This window comes from Culex quinquefasciatus, chromosome 3 (genome assembly GCF_015732765.1).
Source record: "Culex quinquefasciatus strain JHB chromosome 3, VPISU_Cqui_1.0_pri_paternal, whole genome shotgun sequence".
NCBI classification, from domain to species: Eukaryota; Metazoa; Arthropoda; class Insecta; order Diptera; family Culicidae; genus Culex; species Culex quinquefasciatus.
Genome location: NC_051863.1, coordinates 48,463,771 through 48,482,236, shown reverse-complemented (window position 1 = coordinate 48,482,236; position 18,466 = coordinate 48,463,771). Strand labels below are relative to the sequence as shown.

Below are 18,466 nucleotides of genomic sequence, written 5' to 3'. Positions count from 1 at the left end.
ACCAACGATTAGAGCAACTTTTTGTGAACATTTCTGTTTATTTTCACTTTTATTAAAAGTTATGTAATGTTATATTTCTCAAATGCATTACAATCAATCGAGTGCATTGGGCCACGCCCATTTTCCTATTTTCAGCTTAGTTCTTTTTTTCTTCAAGCGCTCTTTTGGGTCTGCTTAGTGCTGCCAAAATTGATAAAATTTTAAGCGAACACTCATGAAAAGTAGCATTTATAGAGAAAATTTCCTGGCAGCACTGGCTCACTCCAACAGGCGCTGCTGGTGGTGTTGGTGACCACCCTTTGTTCTTTATTTGCCTTCGCTTCTCGCTCGGTTTTCTTCAGCCTTCGATTGGAATGGGTATTCAAAATTCAAACGTCAGAAGACATGTTGCCGGTAGTTGGAAGCAATCTTATATCTTAAGCGCTTTGAAATCGTTAGCGCAAGTGAAAAGATTTTGATGGCGACTTTCGTTAAGCAGTTAACCTCTCATCTTGCGTGTGCGTGTGAAATGGTCTCGCAAAATAGAAATTATGATCAAAAGTGCATTAAATTTGATCTTTTTGGTCAGTAAATAACATAAATTTGCGTGCTTACTTGAGGCGGTGCTTTTGCTGGTAAGTTTATAGCCATCAAACTCTTCATATGACGATGATAGGTGTTAGATTAGAAAGGGTGTATTTCCCCTAGTTGATCGGTCACAGGCAAGTTGTTTGAAAATTAAATAATATTCTGTGTACGCCTAATGGAATCCAGCTTGGATTGCATACTCCCAGGTTACTTTGGACGGTTTAAGGTTTAGCGACCCGAATTTATTGTTAATCGTTCAGTCGAAAACATGTGTTACTGGAATATTGTGAATATTCCATATTGTCGCCATATTGGTCACCATCCTGAACATCTCGCTTTCCTTGTAGAATTAAACTAGGTGCAATCAGCACACATCAAATAGCAAAGCTTTACGCTTAGAAGGTCCAATATACAAGCGACGAAATGCGGAACAATCTGGACTGTCGTGCGAGAGAAATAAACAGTTTGGTGCCAAATTTAAAGTGAGTGATTTAATTTGGACCCAAATCTTAAATCGTAATAGTGAATCAACAAATACAAGATTCATTTCAGAGATTTTTGCCATTTTTGATTGCAATGTCTGATCCAGATTTCAACATCTAACGTTATGATCAAGTTGACATTCCCGGTAAAAATTTGCAACACGTTAATACGGTGACCAAACATTTGATTCGCAGCCCGGGCCCAGTCGTCGCAGCGCACCGGTCAACAACACACGTCGACGAAAGAGAAAGTTTTCTTGGTCGTCGTGTCACTTTTCTTCCTGGACTTCCATCATCACCGTCGTCGTCACCGGGTCCGCCGGGCAGTGGCAAGATAATCGCAGAAAAAAAAACCGGTCACCAGCTAGTTGCCGCATTTACCAGTAGCTCTGTGAATTGGTTATTTGGCTTGCCTTAGTACATCTTACTACGGGCTCTGGTCTTCGTCGGTGGTGGTATCGAACCAGGAAAAAACAAGTAAACAAGACCCAGGTCGGACGAAGACCTTGAAAGACTTACTCGATAGAGTTACTAAGGGTTGGGTTCGTGAAAATCTGAACATAGTTTCGTTGATTGAAGCTGTTGAGTACAAGTCACGTAACGCAACGAGCACGCCTAATAACAGTCACAACAAGTGAAAAGTCGTCGTTCAAATTTCGGTACGCACAACCTTTGCAAATCGTCTGGAACGGCACAAATCGCCCCATTGGCGCTGGAATGAAATTGAAACGCTGTGCAAAAAAAAGAAAGAAGTTTGTTGCGTATAGCCCGGCATGACACCACACCTTTCGCAGGGCCGCTTCAGCTCCGGCAGTGGCCGATTGATACAAACTGGATTGATGATAGACGCTCCTTTCGCCCCGGAATGGTAATGCGAGCCGGTTCGCCAGTCACTGTATTAACACTTTCTAGCGCGGATTTGTCCACGAGTGAAAACGCACTCTGCGAGTGAGTCAGGCTGCTGGTCGTCGACGGGACTGCAGTGCGGATCTGCTGAAACTGGACGATGACGAGTAGCAACTTTAAATTAACTCATCCCGTCTGAGTAATGGCACTTTACGATCTTTTTTTTTCGGTGGAGAAATAATCTTGATTTGGCACTCTTCAAGCTAATCCGAGAAGCCGGACTAAGCAATGTGTACAGAGATTCGCGGGCGCACACGATCACTTATCCAATTAGGCGGCCCTGCAGCTGAGTTGAGTCGGGAACGTTACCGGAAGTACTCAATAGAGGGTACTGTGGCGGCGTTAACGACGGTGACGATTCAAAGAAAGTTTAGCGTGGGCTTCCCTCCACTGGATTATTTTGTGCCAGATAGTCTACTGTATTCTGTCAGTGGAGAGTAGTTCTATGGGGTATGAATTCTTTTTTTAAAGGTGGATTGTTACACTTTAGTGTGCGTGTTTTAATTGAATCATTTAGATTTTGAAATGATTGATACTTTTATGATTACGGCACACCAAAAGTTACTTTCTTCCCAAATCGAAAACATTTTTTTTTGTAATTCCGTTTAATAATACTTACGAAATATCGCTGAAAAGTTCATTCATTCGAGTGCGAGAGTAATGTTTGCCTGTGTGGATCAATCGGACCGCGAACTGGACTCACAATCCAGAGGTTGCCGGTTCGAATCCCGAGGCGGACGCAAAAAAATCTAAGTGTTAATATAGGTATTCGGTGCCCTCTCCCTGTGCCATACCATCACACTTAGGAGACCCGGGAGGCGGAGTCTTGTCGCAAAAAGAACGATACACGTCTGTGGATCCGTTGACGAAACCGCAAGGTTTAAGAGGGCCACATTATAAGGTGTTAGGTCGATTCCGAGTAAGTCTTTTCAATCAAGTTTTTACCACTTGTATCGGCAATGTTTGCGAAACTGTTTTGGTATTTGAGTTAACCAAACATATCTTGAGTTTGAGTTTTTTCAAAAGGTCCTATACTGCCCCTGATCGCATTAATGTCCCATATGCATTTTCATCACTTTTGAGTTATGGATGCAATTTGGTTCAAAATCATGTGCTCTTTCAGAAAAGCTTATAACATTCAGTACTTTTTTCTAGAAATCAAGAGGAAATCCAGTTTTTTCGTGAAAATTTAACACGTAACCTTATGTGTGGGACAAATTTGTCATGCGAGATTGGGTCATACAAATTTCAGCATTCTCACCCCCCAGACCCAATGTCACCCCTGATGACGGTAAACAAACGTTTACCTTCATGATTGAGGTGAAAAGTTACCGATTGTGATTGGATACTCATTATTATTTTTTAACTGAATAAATGCACATAAAAAAATCTGAATATATATAAATTTAAAAAAAAGTTTAGCTTCAAAGTATGCACATTCAAATGTGTTTTTCGGAGCTTCAAAAAAAAAATCGTTGCAAAACTCGATTTTTATTAGCACTCGTCATATTTATCCTGCTTGGCAGGGCATCGTTGGAAAAATGTACAAATAATCTAATCTAATCTAATCAGACCCTTATGATGACCCTTATAATCAGACCTTATGTGTGGGACAAATTTGTCATGCGAGATTGGGTCATACAAATTTCAGCATTCTCACCCCCCAGACCCAATGTCACCCCTGATGACGGTAAACAAACGTTTACCTTCATGATTGAGGTGAAAAGTTACCGATTGTGATTGGATACTCATTATTATTTTTTAACTGAATAAATGCACATAAAAAAATCTGAATATATATAAATTTAAAAAAAAGTTTAGCTTCAAAGTATGCACATTCAAATGTGTTTTTCGGAGCTTCAAAAAAAAAATCGTTGCAAAACTCGATTTTTATTAGCACTCGTCATATTTATCCTGCTTGGCAGGGCATCGTTGGAAAAATGTACAAATAATGCTGAAAAAGTCATCATTTGCAACTTGTTGCATAAACTACTAAAAATTGAAAAATGGTTATCGATTGTGTTATTTGATTATATTCGAAGAAAAAATAACTACCGAGGAACATAAGTATTTCCGAAGAAATGTTTATATTTAAAAAACACAGAAATTAATTGTCTTCCTGAAGAAATGTATGATCTACCTATGATCAAACATCCAAAAACACGAGACATGATTAAAAAATATTTAAAAAAATCCTGCCATGACTGTAAGAGTTTGAAAAAAAACTTACAGTTAGTACAATAATTTTAAGAATTTGAAAAACTGCTCATTTTATGTTTAAATTCACAGAAATAAACAAACCAGCATATCTGTTTATGATGAAACGCGAAATTAAAAATATGATTAACGGTGCACAGCAACCAGAACTTTTGCACCCAGATTTTTGTTGCAGACATTTTAGTATCTTCAAAACTACGGGTACTATCGAAATATTTTTTGATTCTTCCCCTAAAATACTGTCCACAAAGTAATTTACAACAAAGTTTCACTAATTTTACAATCCCGTAGTTGCAGGATTGGGTCCGTAAGTTTGACAATTTTGGAATAAGAAGACAACAACATCCTTCGTTGCTGTGCACCCTTAAAACCTTTTGCTTTTTTTCAAGGATTTTTCTTGGTTAGAAATATTTCACATCTCAACACTTATGTTAAAAACCACTTTAATTTTTTTCAAGACAGAAAAAAAAGTCACGTTATCAACAAAATACTTTTGTAAGGGTGCACAGCAACGAAGGAAGTAGTTGTCTTCTTATTCCAAAATTGTCAAACTTACGGACCCAATCCTGCAACAATGTGATTGTAAAAATAGTCAAACTTTGTTGTAAATTACTTTGTGGACAGTACTTTAGGGGATGAATAAAAATTATTTCGATAGTACCCGTAGTTTTGAAGATACTAAAATATCTGTAACAAAAATCTGGGTGCCAAAGCTCTGTTTGATGTGCACCGTTAAGGAGTATATTATTCGAAACCGGTGCACAATATCAAAATTTATGGAAGTACTTTTCGGTTGCAAATTTGATTTCAAATATAAAAATCAAAACATAGTAATTGTTTCCTAAAAGCATCTTTTTTTTCGAAGAATTGCCAGCACTGCCAATTGATTTTTGCGCCACAGCTCGAAAATTTTCTTTTTTGTCAGCTAAAATATGTCTGAAAATGAGATTAAAAAAAAGTTATTTTGCGCATTCCAATTTGTTGTGTAAAAGTCTCTTTAAAAAAGTTTTTTTTTTAGTACACGGAGAAAAAAGAGTTCCCAAAATCGTGAACAAGCGTTCATGAAAATGGGAACCACGAACAAAGTGTTCAAATTTCATGGTACGTTTTTCAAAATCGTACCTAGGATTTGAACACTTTGTTCGAGGTTCCCATTTTCATGAACGCTTGTTCACGATTTTGGGAACTCTTTTTTCTCCGTGTATAACTATTTTTTTCTAAGAAGTCCTACAACTTTGCCAAAGACAAATCAAGAATCCGTTTTCAACACCCAGAACTGGGCATCGGCATACGAGAGAATAAAGAGCACGGTTCGGTAGTAAAATGGTACTGTGTGCGGACGGAGAGGATAAATCCCGAAATTACCCAGAGTACTTTACTCATGGGCTCATCTAATCTAATCTAATCTAATCAGACCCTAGCGCAGCCAATCTTTCGAAGGGATCCTGGAGAGTGCTTTAGGTTAGATGACGCCTAGCACTCTTCTTGTCATTTATTAACATTTGTAGTGCGCCATTGCATTAGAATGCATTGAAACATCACAAGCGTTAAACCGGCCAGGCCTACTGCGTAAAGCCGTATCGCAGAGATGACTCGTAATTGGGTTGAGTTTGAGCACTGAGTGTTCGAACAACAACACAATTCTGAATCGACAGGGGAGGAAGAAGCGTGGGGACACACCACCATACGCTCCGAGATTTGGTTGTATTCGTTGGGAGCACCATGCTAAGAAGGTTTGGTACTCCGGGACCCTCTGGGATGGGACATTGTATTTCCACGAATGCCCTGGACTCTATCTGCCGTGGTTATAGCGCCACAACTCGCTCTCTGTAACAGTATTCCTAATTCCAGTCTAAGTTCACCAAGTCGTCATGGCCTAGTGGTTAGCATTTTTGCTTACCAATCCAAAGGACTGCGTGTGAAAGGCCTGGGTGTAAAATAAATATTGCATTATTTTATGCAATTTTATGTAATTTTACACCCTGAAATATGTAGCCCACCAGTATGAGAAACCTACTTGACCGAAATGTCAAGCTCATATAAGCGGTTATTCTTTCAGCTTTACATCGGTCTGATGGCCGAGTGGGCTAAGGCGCCAGTCCTTACTGTTGGTGCTGGGGTTTGAATCCCGTCGGTTGAAACTTTTTTTTATGTTTGTAAAAAATGCACATGCAGTATGTAATATTAAGTGTTTATTTTGACGAAGGTGATGTGCTTTTGCATGCGATTATACCATTGGATTTTTTGCTGTGATTGTTGAGATATCGTGGCACCCGTTTTTTTAAACTGCTTACTTCAAATATCTCGGCAATTATACAACCAAATGTCTTCAAATTTATTTTGTTAATAGATGGGAATGTATACTTTAATATCCCTAAACAGATTTAAAAAAAGTTTAAATGTGTGCTCAAACTAACCTCTGACATGTTTTTCCGATTTACATGTATGTAACCCCTTAAACACATGAAAGTCCAACTAAAGATGTAAACAAATATTTATCTTAAAAATCATTCAAATGTTTTTTTTTTGAATTTCTAAAAAAGATCGTTGCAAAACTCGATTTTAATTAGCACTCGTCATATTTATCCAGCTCGGCAGGGCACCGTTTGATAAATGTACAATTCGTGCTGAAAAAGTAATCATTTTGCAACTTGTTGCATACACTACCATTAATAAAAAAAAAACAATTGTGATATTTGATATTATAATCATTCGATGAAAAAATTGTAGTCAAGGAACGAACCTAAGTATTTTCAAAGAAATATTAATTTTTAAAAGAAAACAAAAAAAAGCTAACTTAATCCACCTATGTGGATGCTTCCTTATGATTTTTTTTTAAGTACATAAATATCACTTAACTGGTCATAACTTGAGACAGTGTTGCCAGATCTTCAAATGTTTGGACTCGTTTGGAAGGTATTCCGAATACCTATCCAACGATAAGTCACATGATTGATCCGGGCATACTTTTAATACAAATAAATGAAATCCGGCTCCTTCCTCCCCTGTTGATTCTGTGAAATGTGATCCGTTCACCGAATCTGTCTCTGCGGTTAATGCAACGCAGTAGGCCTGGCCGCTTTAATTTTTGCTGTACATTTTTGGGGTTACTCGGATGTACTGCAATTATTAATATTGACAAGAAAGGACTTGAGGCGTAATCTAACCGCAAGTTCTTCCAGGATGCTTTCTTCGGACTGGCTGCGCTTGTGTTCGATTAGATTAGATTAGATTAGATTAAATAAATGAAATCCGGCTCAATTTTTGATTCTGAGTCGAAAGGTTTTCATGAAGGTGCGTCTATGAGCTTTATGTGAATAGTATATTTTTTGAGCAGGATTAGTGAGGAAGGCAAAATCAGTGAAATTAATATACACATTCGGGCCATCCATAGAGTACGTGGACACTTTCGAAAGGAGGAGAGTTGGCGATTGTCCACGCTCCATACAAAAAAGTTTCTTTTGTTTAGGGATCGAGGGGGGGGGGGCAAAAAAATAAAAAATATATAAAATTCAAATAACAAGCCATGGTCTCAACATTTGAATGAAAAAAGTGTTTTAAAATGCATTTTACACCTGCTCAGTTGTTTTGCAATCATTAGTTTTCAAAATATCCAAGTATTGAAGAGATTTATTTTTTTCGCCGAAAAAATGTTTTTTTGCGGTGCTGTACATGGGAATTTCACAAAAATTAAAAATATTTTTGATCGATCACAGACATGCTCAATATGGTTTTAAACGCAGGAAAATGCATTTCTAATGGCTTTCAGTTGGCTAGACTTCTATTTCCTTTAAAATTTTGAAGTTTTTACAAAAAAATATTTTTTTTGCCCTCTGATTTTTCGGACCGATTTTGAAGGGGGGGCGACATAAACTTTGAAAAATATTTGCAACGGCCTTACGTTCAAATACGAAATTCAAAAATCACTTTCCCTTTTTAGTCTTGACTTTTACAGGTAACAAAGTCAAGTCACAATATCTTACTTTGGATTGCAAATTTTATTTTTCATCTAGAAATTTAAACAAAATAATAACTTCGACTTCTTGTCCACGATTTTCAAAAATCAGGATTTTATGCCATAGCTCAAAAGATTTTTGTAGTGATTCTGTTTAACTTTATAGACACCAACTTGATTTTGGTCGTAGAAAAAGTACAAACAAAAAAAAACATTCTTGGGAGAATTGCTAAGATTTTGAATATTGTTGCTGTTTTTTTTGTTGCTTTCAAATGATTAATTTTCGCAAAAACTGCGCGATTTAATTTTTTCAATGCTAACTCTAAGAATTTCTAGTTCGAATATTTTTATGAATTACACCGGATTATACATTTTTTTAAATATATTTTTCTGAGCGTTAAAAAAACACGAAAGCATTATTTTTTACACTGACAAATATAGTTTGTTGAAAAATGTGAGCTGAACAGATGACTTATAAAAAACTAGTTTTTCATAATTTGCATTTTAAGTAAAGATTCAGCGAAAAATAAAGTTTATTTTTTACAAAAGACGTGTTTTTTCAAAACATTTCAATTTAACTTTTTTTTTTCTAGTTTAGGTTTGTAGAAGATCAGATAAGATTATCATTTGAAATAAGACTAAGTAATCCGGTAATATGTTACATAATATTGGCCAGAAGATAAAGAAGAATCAGCTCATTTTACAAATTTCAGGTCGCTGAACTCTAACTCGACTTCTAATTAATCAAGAAAATAATAGTTTTTCACGAAGAATCGCTTAGTAAACCTTTGGCGAGGACACCGGATAACCAAGTCGAACAGTGTTGATATCGGACTACCTGTCGAAACAATCAAACAAGATCATTCACTTTCGTAAAATCAAAAACAAACACTTGCAGTTTGCCCCACCTCAACTCATTGACACCTATGAATCTTAGCTTGCATGTTGCAATCTAAGCTCCATCAGCTTCAATCAACTAATATGCACTTTGTTCAAACTTCATAACAACCTCTCCGGTATGCCGTCTAGGTTGTCTGACAATTTGCACACCAACAGCCAGACTCGCCAGGTCGAGCTCGCCTCTACAACACAGCGTTACATTAGGCTCCTTTCCTTCTCCGCCTAATGCACCGCTAATATCGTTGTTTGCAATTTACGCCCCTGGAGTTGATGAAGCAGAAGGAGGCGTTCGGCTCTCCACCCCGGGCCCCGATGGGGCATTCGACGGCCATTACCCAAATGCCGGACATACCAATCGCTGTAGCGTTGCAAAACATTCCTCGTTGCCGCTGCCTCGTCACTCTGCTCTGTTGGATGCATCTTCCTCCCGGGCCTACTCCTCCTCCAGCGGTAACGTTATCGACACCCATCAGGCCGCTGCAACTTTTCCCCAAGCAGCAGTTGCATCTGAGTTCCGGAGATAACTTTTCGTGCGGGCAAAATTGTTTCTAAGAAACTATCTTGTTTGTGTGAATACAATTTCATGAACTTGACAAGATTTTCGTCTAAGCTAGCAATCGTTTCAAAATTCGAATTATTGTTACAAAAAAATTTGTTTACAATACAGCAACACGCCCCAATGAAATGTTGTGCTCGAGTTGTATCCGCTGCTGCTTCAGGCCACCCTGGAGAAGACGTTTTACTTTCGTCGTACACGAATCCTCTTCAACTAGCGTGTTTCGAGCAATTCGATGCTCGTGGCCTGGTCGAAAACACTCTGACTAGCTGACTTGCTTGCCAGTGTTGTTGTTGTTGTTGCAGCCTGTTGCACTTTCGATGGAAGATGCATGCCAATGTTGTTGTTGTTGCTGCTGAAGAGCTTAAAGAAGAGTCGAAGAGCTTTTATTTTCCTCACGTGAAATCGATGGCGCAAATCCACAACAATAAAGCATCAACCGGAGAAGCGCTTCTTCGTTTGGTAAGAAAATTGCATATTGTTTTCCTCGTTGTAGACTGTGCCTCTAGTTTAGAGTAGTCATCTTTATCTTCTTCGCTTTTTGTGTGCCAGTTTGACTTGTTTTGTCCACAGCAAAATAAGTATTAATTCAGCGGTGTGTAATATTACACTCAGAAATATGTAGCTGATAAGGCGCCAGTCTTCTCTGTGAGTCCTGGGATTGAGTGCAATTTTGCAGTGTTTAGTATTAAGTGACTTTTAATACAAAGGTAATGTGCATGCTTTTGCAAGCATTGGATTTGTTTGCTGTGTGACGCAATAAAATTAGTTTCCAAAATCGTGAACAAGCGTTCATGATATTAGGAATAACGATCAAAGTGTTCAAATTTCATGCAACGTTTTTTTTTTTTTTTTTTCAAAAACAGTTTGCACCTCTCCATCAACCTGCGTTCCAAACAAAACAAGAAAATTGCGCGTGCGCGTGCGAAAACTTCCACCAACTGAAATTGGAGAAATTGGAAAACAGAGCTCTCGTCTTCTTCGATGGTGCGCGTCCGTCCAATCATCCGTCAAAGCGAAGACGCTACGCTTGATCACTTCCCGCTTCAATGTCCGGACTCCGAGCGGGCCGGAAAAACTGTCCAAAACCCGTTTCCGCGTTGCTTCTCGGCGACGACTTTGCAGATATTGTACGTTTACTATTGCCAACTCGCGCGCGATATCATCTTCGCGCAGTCATTTGACTGGCGCGCAGCGTATGTCCAAAATGACAGAGTCTATTCACACTTTCTACTGCTGGTTGGTTGAGATTTGTTCAGCAACGTTCAACTTTCATTTCCCCGCAAGCGCGAATGATCACGCACTTCGCTTCAGGTGGGACTTAAACGCCTCGGAAAGCTTCTCAAAGTGACACAAGTCGACGACGACGACGAAAAAAAGTCAAATCTATTCATGAATGTTAATTTACCACCCGAAATATTTACCAAACAAAACCAAGCTGTTCTCACACTAGGCACTCTGTTTGTTCACGTCGATGGAAGAATACCTTCCCTCATAAAACACCTTGCTCCATTACGGAATGTTCCATCAGTCCGCGCCGAAACAGACCTCCGAAAAGGGCACCTTGGTCACAAAAGCAAACGTCCCCAGCGAGTATCGTTACACAAGTTTTCCCGCGGCTTAACTCACTTTCGGCATGCCAAACCTCTTAAGGCCTGGGAACATCGATCCACTCAGCCGAGTCTTCTCCGAAGCTTCCACCCGCGAAGAACTATAGCACAAGCGCGATCTCCGAGAAGATCACGATCGATCGCCGAAACTGCTCGACTCACCTTCTTGAGACGCGGTGACAGAACCCCTTCGCAACACCAAAACACAAACACAACCGCAAATCTCGGTGGCGACACGGCACACACACACACGTGGAGGAATCGTCCGCGGAATCGGCGCGCAACCGACACGATCAACGGTCAAATCTCAACTGAGAGCAGCTGGAGGATGAGAAGGAAGCAACTTGTTGCTGCGCGTGGCATCATCAACACAGGTGAGCACGAAGAAGCATCGAAGCAAGCCAAGAAATTGCGAGCGCGTAACAAACAAATCACGACGGAGAGAGAGCAAGCGAAGAGAACAAAAGAGAGTGTTTGGGGTCTCAGCATAACGAAACATGACGAAGGGGGGTGGTGGAGGAACCGGCATCGCGCATGCCGGTTGGTAGAATTGAGAGAGCACGGTCGGTATGTTTGAGCTGCTTCTTGCTTGGAAAGAGAGGATTTGACGAAGCCGGACTGGATGAATACGCCTTTGCGCAGGCAATCGGCGAAGCGATTCGTTGAGTTGCGCGTGAGAGGCAGAAAAAAAAACGAAAACGAAACTATTGGCACTACGCCCCCCGGGGCATGGCCTTCCTCTAACGTGGGATTTCTGCTCCAGCGCCTCTGACGAGACAGGAGAAAACGGGACCGACGTTTTACTTCACCATCCGATAGAAGCTCAGTGGATAAGGCGGGAATCGAACCCGCGTCTCATAGCATCATCGGGATCGGCAGCCGAAGCCGCTACCCCTGCGCCACGAGACCCACGTGAGAGGCAGGCGAGGTGCGAATGTTTACCATTGGAGAGCCTAATAATCGAGAAATTAAAAGTGAGAGTGTGTGCATCATGGTGTTAAACTTTCTGTGCAGTTGCTGTGAAGGTTCTCATGGCACTTAGAAAAGTTTAACTCCATGTTGCACGCACACACTCTCACTTTTAATTTCTCGATATGAAGATTTTTAAATAGTAAACACTCTAATTTTTCATCAAGACTTCGACGAACATTGTTCAGATTAATGCAAATAGGCATTAATCCTCAGGCCATATGCATAGATTTGTCTGTGTTTTACAGACATTTGAGCACGTGTCAGACATTTTTTGAGGTACACAGACTTTTGAAACGCTTCAATATATAAATAATTTATAAAAATATCATCCAAAACTTACTTATTTTGTCTTAAAATGCTTAAAAACGCAATTTCGGATGGATTTCTATAACACTAAATTAATATATTTAAATTTTAAACAAATGCACAGACATTCTCACTCAATTATCTCAAAACTGGCAAAACCGATTTTGACCGTTTTGGTTTCATTCGTTTCGTCTTGGGGTCCCATAAGTCCCTACTTAAAATTATGAAGTTTAGTAAAGTACTTCAAAAGCTAAAAAAACCATTTTGAAGAAAGTCCGGAAGATCGTAAAAAGGTTGGTTTTGTGAGAAAACCCGTGTCCACGTGGTTTGTGGATGGTCCCCATATATATATTCAAGCTTTTTAATTGAAAACTAATAAAATTTAATTAAACAGTCTTTTTGGATAAAATATTTATTAAGGTGTTATTTAAAATATTTGCCCGCCCGTGTGCACAGAAAAAAAATCATGGTAATATTACATCTGGGAAGGGGTACATCTTTTATGTCAGAAAAAAGGTGTAATTTTACCTCTGGAAATGTGTAATTTTACCACTTTTCTGGTGTAATGTCACTTTTTCAGTCTAAGTTGAGGTAAAATTACATCATAAAAGAGGTAATATTCAACCTTCCAAAATTAAAGCTTCCAAATTTACATTATTTTTTTCTGTGTGGATCAATCGGACCGCGCACTGGACTCACAATCCAGAGGTCGCCTTCTTTGTGTAAATAAGGGTATTCGGCGCCGTCGCTCCGTGCCATACATTCATACACTTAGGAGCCCAGGGCGGCGAAGTCCTTTTAGATAAAAAGGAAGACACTAGTGGTTGGCACTAGCAATGGTGGCCGACAGCTATGAAGTCAACTTCGTTCGTTATTTAAAAAATATGATTTGAGAAAATTGATAAATTTAATGAATTTCAAAAACCACTAACCCTATATTAGTAATTAAACCAGGGTATTCACTCGCTTAATTCTACATTAGTTCACAGGATTATTTTTATTATTTTTTGAGTTTAATAAATTATTTTGAGAAAAATCGTTACATTTTCACACAAACATATAATTTCACGGAATTTCGCGGAAATAGGCAAATTTTGCGGATTTCACGCTGTTCGCGAAATCGTGAAATTTCACTAACCCTAGTTATGAGTTTATGAATTTATAATTAGAGAAGATTTGTAATTTTTTTTTTAAAAGGTCTTAGGCCGATGCAAATATTTAAAAAAGTTTTTGTCCCTCGGCCCTGGCCGAGGTCAAGGGCGGGGGGCAAAAAAATAAAAAAAATATAAAAATTTAAATAACAAGCCATAGTCTTCACATTTAAATGAAAAAAGTGTTTTAAAATGCATTTTACACTAGTTCAGTTGTTTTGCAATCATTTTTTTTTTCAAAATATCTAAGATCTGACAAAAACAAAAATTGTATCGAAAAAAAAGATTTTGCATCGAAAATTTTCAAAAAATCTTAAGATTTTTTAATAAACCCAAACATGCTAAAAATGATTTTAAACGTAGGAGAATGTAGTTTAATTTGATTTCAGTTGGTTGCACTTGAATTTTCATTGAAATTTTGAAGTTTATTGTAAAAATAATTTTTTTGCCCCCTGATTTTTCGGGCCAAAAACTTTTAAAAATATTTGTACCAACCTTATAAAAAAAAAATAATTTTTTGCTTTTTAAGTATTTCTGATTACTCCTGACACAAGGCGGTTTTAAAAACACCCAAAAAGCATAAATTTATTTTTTTGTTCATGGGACGTTTAAAAAAAAACTCTAGATTTGTAGGTTGGACATTTTTATTTTACCAAAAACAAAACTATGTTATTCTTAGGAAGGCATCAACCACCCTACGGTGGATTAAGTAACGTTTTATATATCAATCGACGCGGGAGAATGTCCTCATTACGACCCCGACTTGCCCATTGATTTGTGAAAAAAATGTAATCAAAAAATTACAAAAAATAATTAACTAATTAAAGTCCGAAGTTTAGGCCAAACAATGTCCGTACACCCCATTAATCTACTATAAGTTTGATTGATTTTTGATGAAGCATATAATAATAATGTTGTAAGTTTGTTATTTCAAAGTGCCTCCAAAACACTTGGAGTGATTTTGAGCTTTTGATGACTTTGTTTCAGGACTAAAATCGAATTTTGGGGATCTGTAAAGGTCAAAAGGTGAGGCATTGTGAGCTGCACAAAATGGCGATCCTAACTCAATTTGGCCTAAAATGCACGTACGACAAGTTTGCACGACGGAGACGAAATCTTGTGTGTGTGGCAGCGAAATTATGGGAATGTTTATTTTGTATCAGACTTGGCTTATGCCTATACAGCTTATCTCAGTCCCGGGTATTACATGGTGACAGCCATCGCGCTGCTTCCAATGACCCATTTCAAAATGGCAGATTTCCTTTACTATGTCTGCCACCAACAGGGATGCCAGATGCACAGATTTGTCTGTGTTTCACAGACTTTTGAGCTTGTGCTTGACATTTTTGAGGGGCACAGACTTTTAAAAAACTTCATTAAATTAATATTTTGTAATTTTTTGTTTGTCGAAACTTATTTCGTTAGTCTTCATATGCTTAAAATGCAATTTGTGATGTATTTCAATGACTGTGCATTGATATATTTGAATTTTAGACAAATGCACAGACATACACAGACTTTTTTACAGACATTTAAAAAAACCAAGTGGCATCCCTGGATGATTTTTGCTTTAAGAAATGATGAGAGGTAGCTATTTTCTACGTTTGCGGTTGTTTTTTTTTGCAATCCATCGGTTGATTGTACTGCAGATCATATCAATTTTCTTTTCCTCTTCGCTCAACCACATCCTCTTCAAAACCACAAGTGTTGGAGCCATATTGATTACCCTTGTCGATTTCTCGGAAACCAGCTCTTCAACTCAATCCCTCGCTTTCTCTGTCTCTACAGACCGGACTCCGGAAACTGAGCATCCGCAGCCGATTCCACTCAGTCCACAATTATCCTTGACGCCCCCCGGGACGGCGAGGTCAAAGAGCGGACCCATGACCGGAAATACCATATCCAGCATTGCACAATCAATCACTTTCCCACTTTATGACAGACACCTAACCTCTTACGACTTCCGTTGCTCACACATGTATGGTATGTGAGTGGGGTGGGAAGGATTCCCCGGAGGAACAACCACCAACGGATTGTGGTGGCCGGATGAAGTCTGCAAAGTGGATAGCCAGTCAACCGGAAAGGTTATATCAATTCATTTGATGGGTTTCTCGCTGCTGCTGCCGGTCGCTTAATCTAGCAATGTGGCGAAAGTGTCTTAGAAAACGTATGGTTTTATGAAATATAAATGTGAAATGTCGCTTACGTCGTTTTACGATGTAACTGCAATTCTCATAAAGTTTCACACGCCACGCATTTACTCGCTTTGTTCCCGCCTGGAAGTGAGTGGAATATATTATGTTACACTTGTTAATGCTAATAATGAAGTTCCGATTGCAGACAACAATGGTAAAGAGCAGCGATATTTTACGCTTTGTTTGATGGGTACAAAAAAGGAAGTGGGTTGATTTTGAACTTTAAAAATATATAAAACAAATGAATATAAACTTAAAAATTATCTTTCAAGAATACTTTCTAAAAAATCCATTTTAATGGTTGGATAAAAAATCCCTCGGCCCTGGCCTTTAAAGCTAATTTTCAAAATTTAGAATGTTGATTACTTTTTCAGCACCAATAACATTAAACACAGAAATAATCAACATGAAAAACGAAAACCATCATAATAGAGCAATCCTACCAAGATTGAGCAAGTTTATTGGATTTTTTTGTATCATTGGTTCGTTCATTCAAATCACCATACAATTTTGGCAGCTTTCCATAAAAACAAAAAAAAACTAATAAAGTACTCAAAAATCTGTATCTTGAGAACGAATTTTCTAATCGATTTGGTGTCTTCGGCAAATTGTAGATATTGCTTAGACTTCTCAGAAAAATAGTTATCCCCTTAAAAAAGTTGACCATAAACACTTCCTGTCTTTCAAATCTCTTTCCTTGTTCCTGATGCACGGTGTAAATGGGAGTGGCTGACAATGGGTGGTGAGAATCTGATTCAGTTGGAATAGGTTATATTCCCATGTATCAATTCCTAGGCAACTTGGACTTAGGCAACCAATCACACTACATGGCGAAATCTAGTCTGCAATCCGCTAAAATCATCGACTCCAAGCGAGACAAAAAAATAATTGCGTTAAATACCCGTTTTTGAAATTTCTCCTTTTTATGAAAATTAAATGACCAAAATTGCTAACTTTTGAGTTTAGGCACAAGTTGGCCAAAATGTAATTGTACAGTACAGTCCAGACTCGATTTTTTTGATACTCGAAAAAATGTCGGCCCGAACAAAATGCATTTTATTATTGAATATGCAATCAACTATTCAAATTGGACTTAAATGAGGTCTCAGAATTCAAATTTGGAGCAATTCTCTACGAAATCGGCAGAGTTATGATTTTTTTGAAAATATCAAAATTTCGTACACAAAAAAATGACATTCGTAAAATTTTCCGATCTTTTCGAAAATAATATTTTAAATTTTTTTGAATCATGACTAACATTTTGAAAGGTCTAAACATTTAATATTACACCCTTTTGAAATGTTAGTCTTGATTAAATTTTTTTGAAAATATTGTTTTCGAAAAGATCGGAAAATTATTTAAATTTTCCTTTTTCTTTTTCTTTAAGCCGCTGTATCTCAGCAACCAGAGGTCCAATCTTCAACGTCTCTTAGACAATTTTATAGTAAATTTTCTGTACTTTTCAAAATATTTTTAGAAATGGACACACATGATCACTATTTTTAAAAAATCGAAAAACTGTAAATATTTCAATAAAATCAAACTTTCGGTGGCTACATCTTGAAAACGGAGCCTTTTATCAAAAAATTGTAAAGTACTTTTCGATTGCAAATTCAATTTAACATAAACAAATTAGGTCAAATTTGTTTATGCATGAAATTTCGTTTTTTTCCAAAAATGCATCACTCGGCGGCAGATTTTTTGACCATACTTCTTTATGGCTCAAAAGTTGCGGGTGTTTGTCCCCTAAAAAGCAAAGCAATCCACTTTAACGACCCCCGGGTCTTTTGTGGTCTCTGTTGCAAGTTTCTGCTCATTTCTAGGCGTCCGAAGGTTATGTGTGGTGAGTCACTCAAAACCTCTTTTACGCAAATGGACCGACGTTTTACTTCCCCATCCGATAGAAGGCCAGGAGGATAAGGCGGGAATCGAAGCCGTGCCCCATAGCAACTTAGGGATCGGCAGCCGAAGCCGCTAACCACAGCGCCATGAGGGCTCCTCTAAAACATTTAAAATTTTTTCGAAAATACGTATTTTGGGAAATTGAGTTTCTGTGAAAAAAAAGATAATAAAAAATCGGCAATTTTTTTTCCGTGTACTAGTTTTTTCTCATTAGTCCTCAAGAATACCTACACGTTTGCCGAAGAAATTTACTCAAAAGTTACAGCTGTTTGAATATTTACGTACCATTTTTGTATGGACAGCAGCCAAAATTGTATGGAGACTTGTATAGGTGAACCAAGGACACAAAATAGCTTCTTCGGCCATAGGGAAGGCCCTCACAAATGTTGAGCCAAATAAAAAAAAATAAAATAAAATCCATTTCCGATTTTGGTAGAGAATTGCTATTTGATGTTAAATGTCAGGAAATATAAAAATAAGAAAATAATTAAAAAAAGAAACATTTTATTTACTTAATTATAAATAGCGCCAATCACGAAAAGTCCATTACAAATGTAGTTAAAGCCAATAAACATGTTTTTTTTTTGCAAAATTTGATTTTTTCGCCTGTAGAAGTCATGGCCAAGCTTGACCATCTACAAAAAAAAACGAAAAGATCAGAAAGTTTCCTGTAAATTTGATTTCAAGAAAAAGAAGACTGGAAACATTTGTAGATTTTTGGAATAAAAATATCTTTAACATTTTTTA

General features: G+C 37.8%; 1 protein-coding gene across 5 annotated transcripts in view; it reads right to left on the bottom strand.

Moving 5' to 3' along the window:
• LOC6036925 (putative epidermal cell surface receptor) overlaps positions 1 to 11,500 on the bottom strand; it is a 108,507-nt gene extending 97,007 nt beyond the window's left edge. For 3 of the 5 annotated variants that reach the window (XM_038262450.1, XM_038262455.1, XM_038262456.1), the window contains exon 1: positions 11,356 to 11,500. The gene's annotated coding sequence lies outside the window, so the exon portion shown is untranslated. Of the gene's footprint in view, positions 1 to 10,808; positions 10,978 to 11,212; positions 11,317 to 11,355 lie in introns of those variants that run through there. The other 2 variants (XM_038262453.1, XM_038262452.1) reach the window with 2 other exon arrangements.
• Positions 11,501 to 18,466: the final 6,966 nt, after the last annotated feature.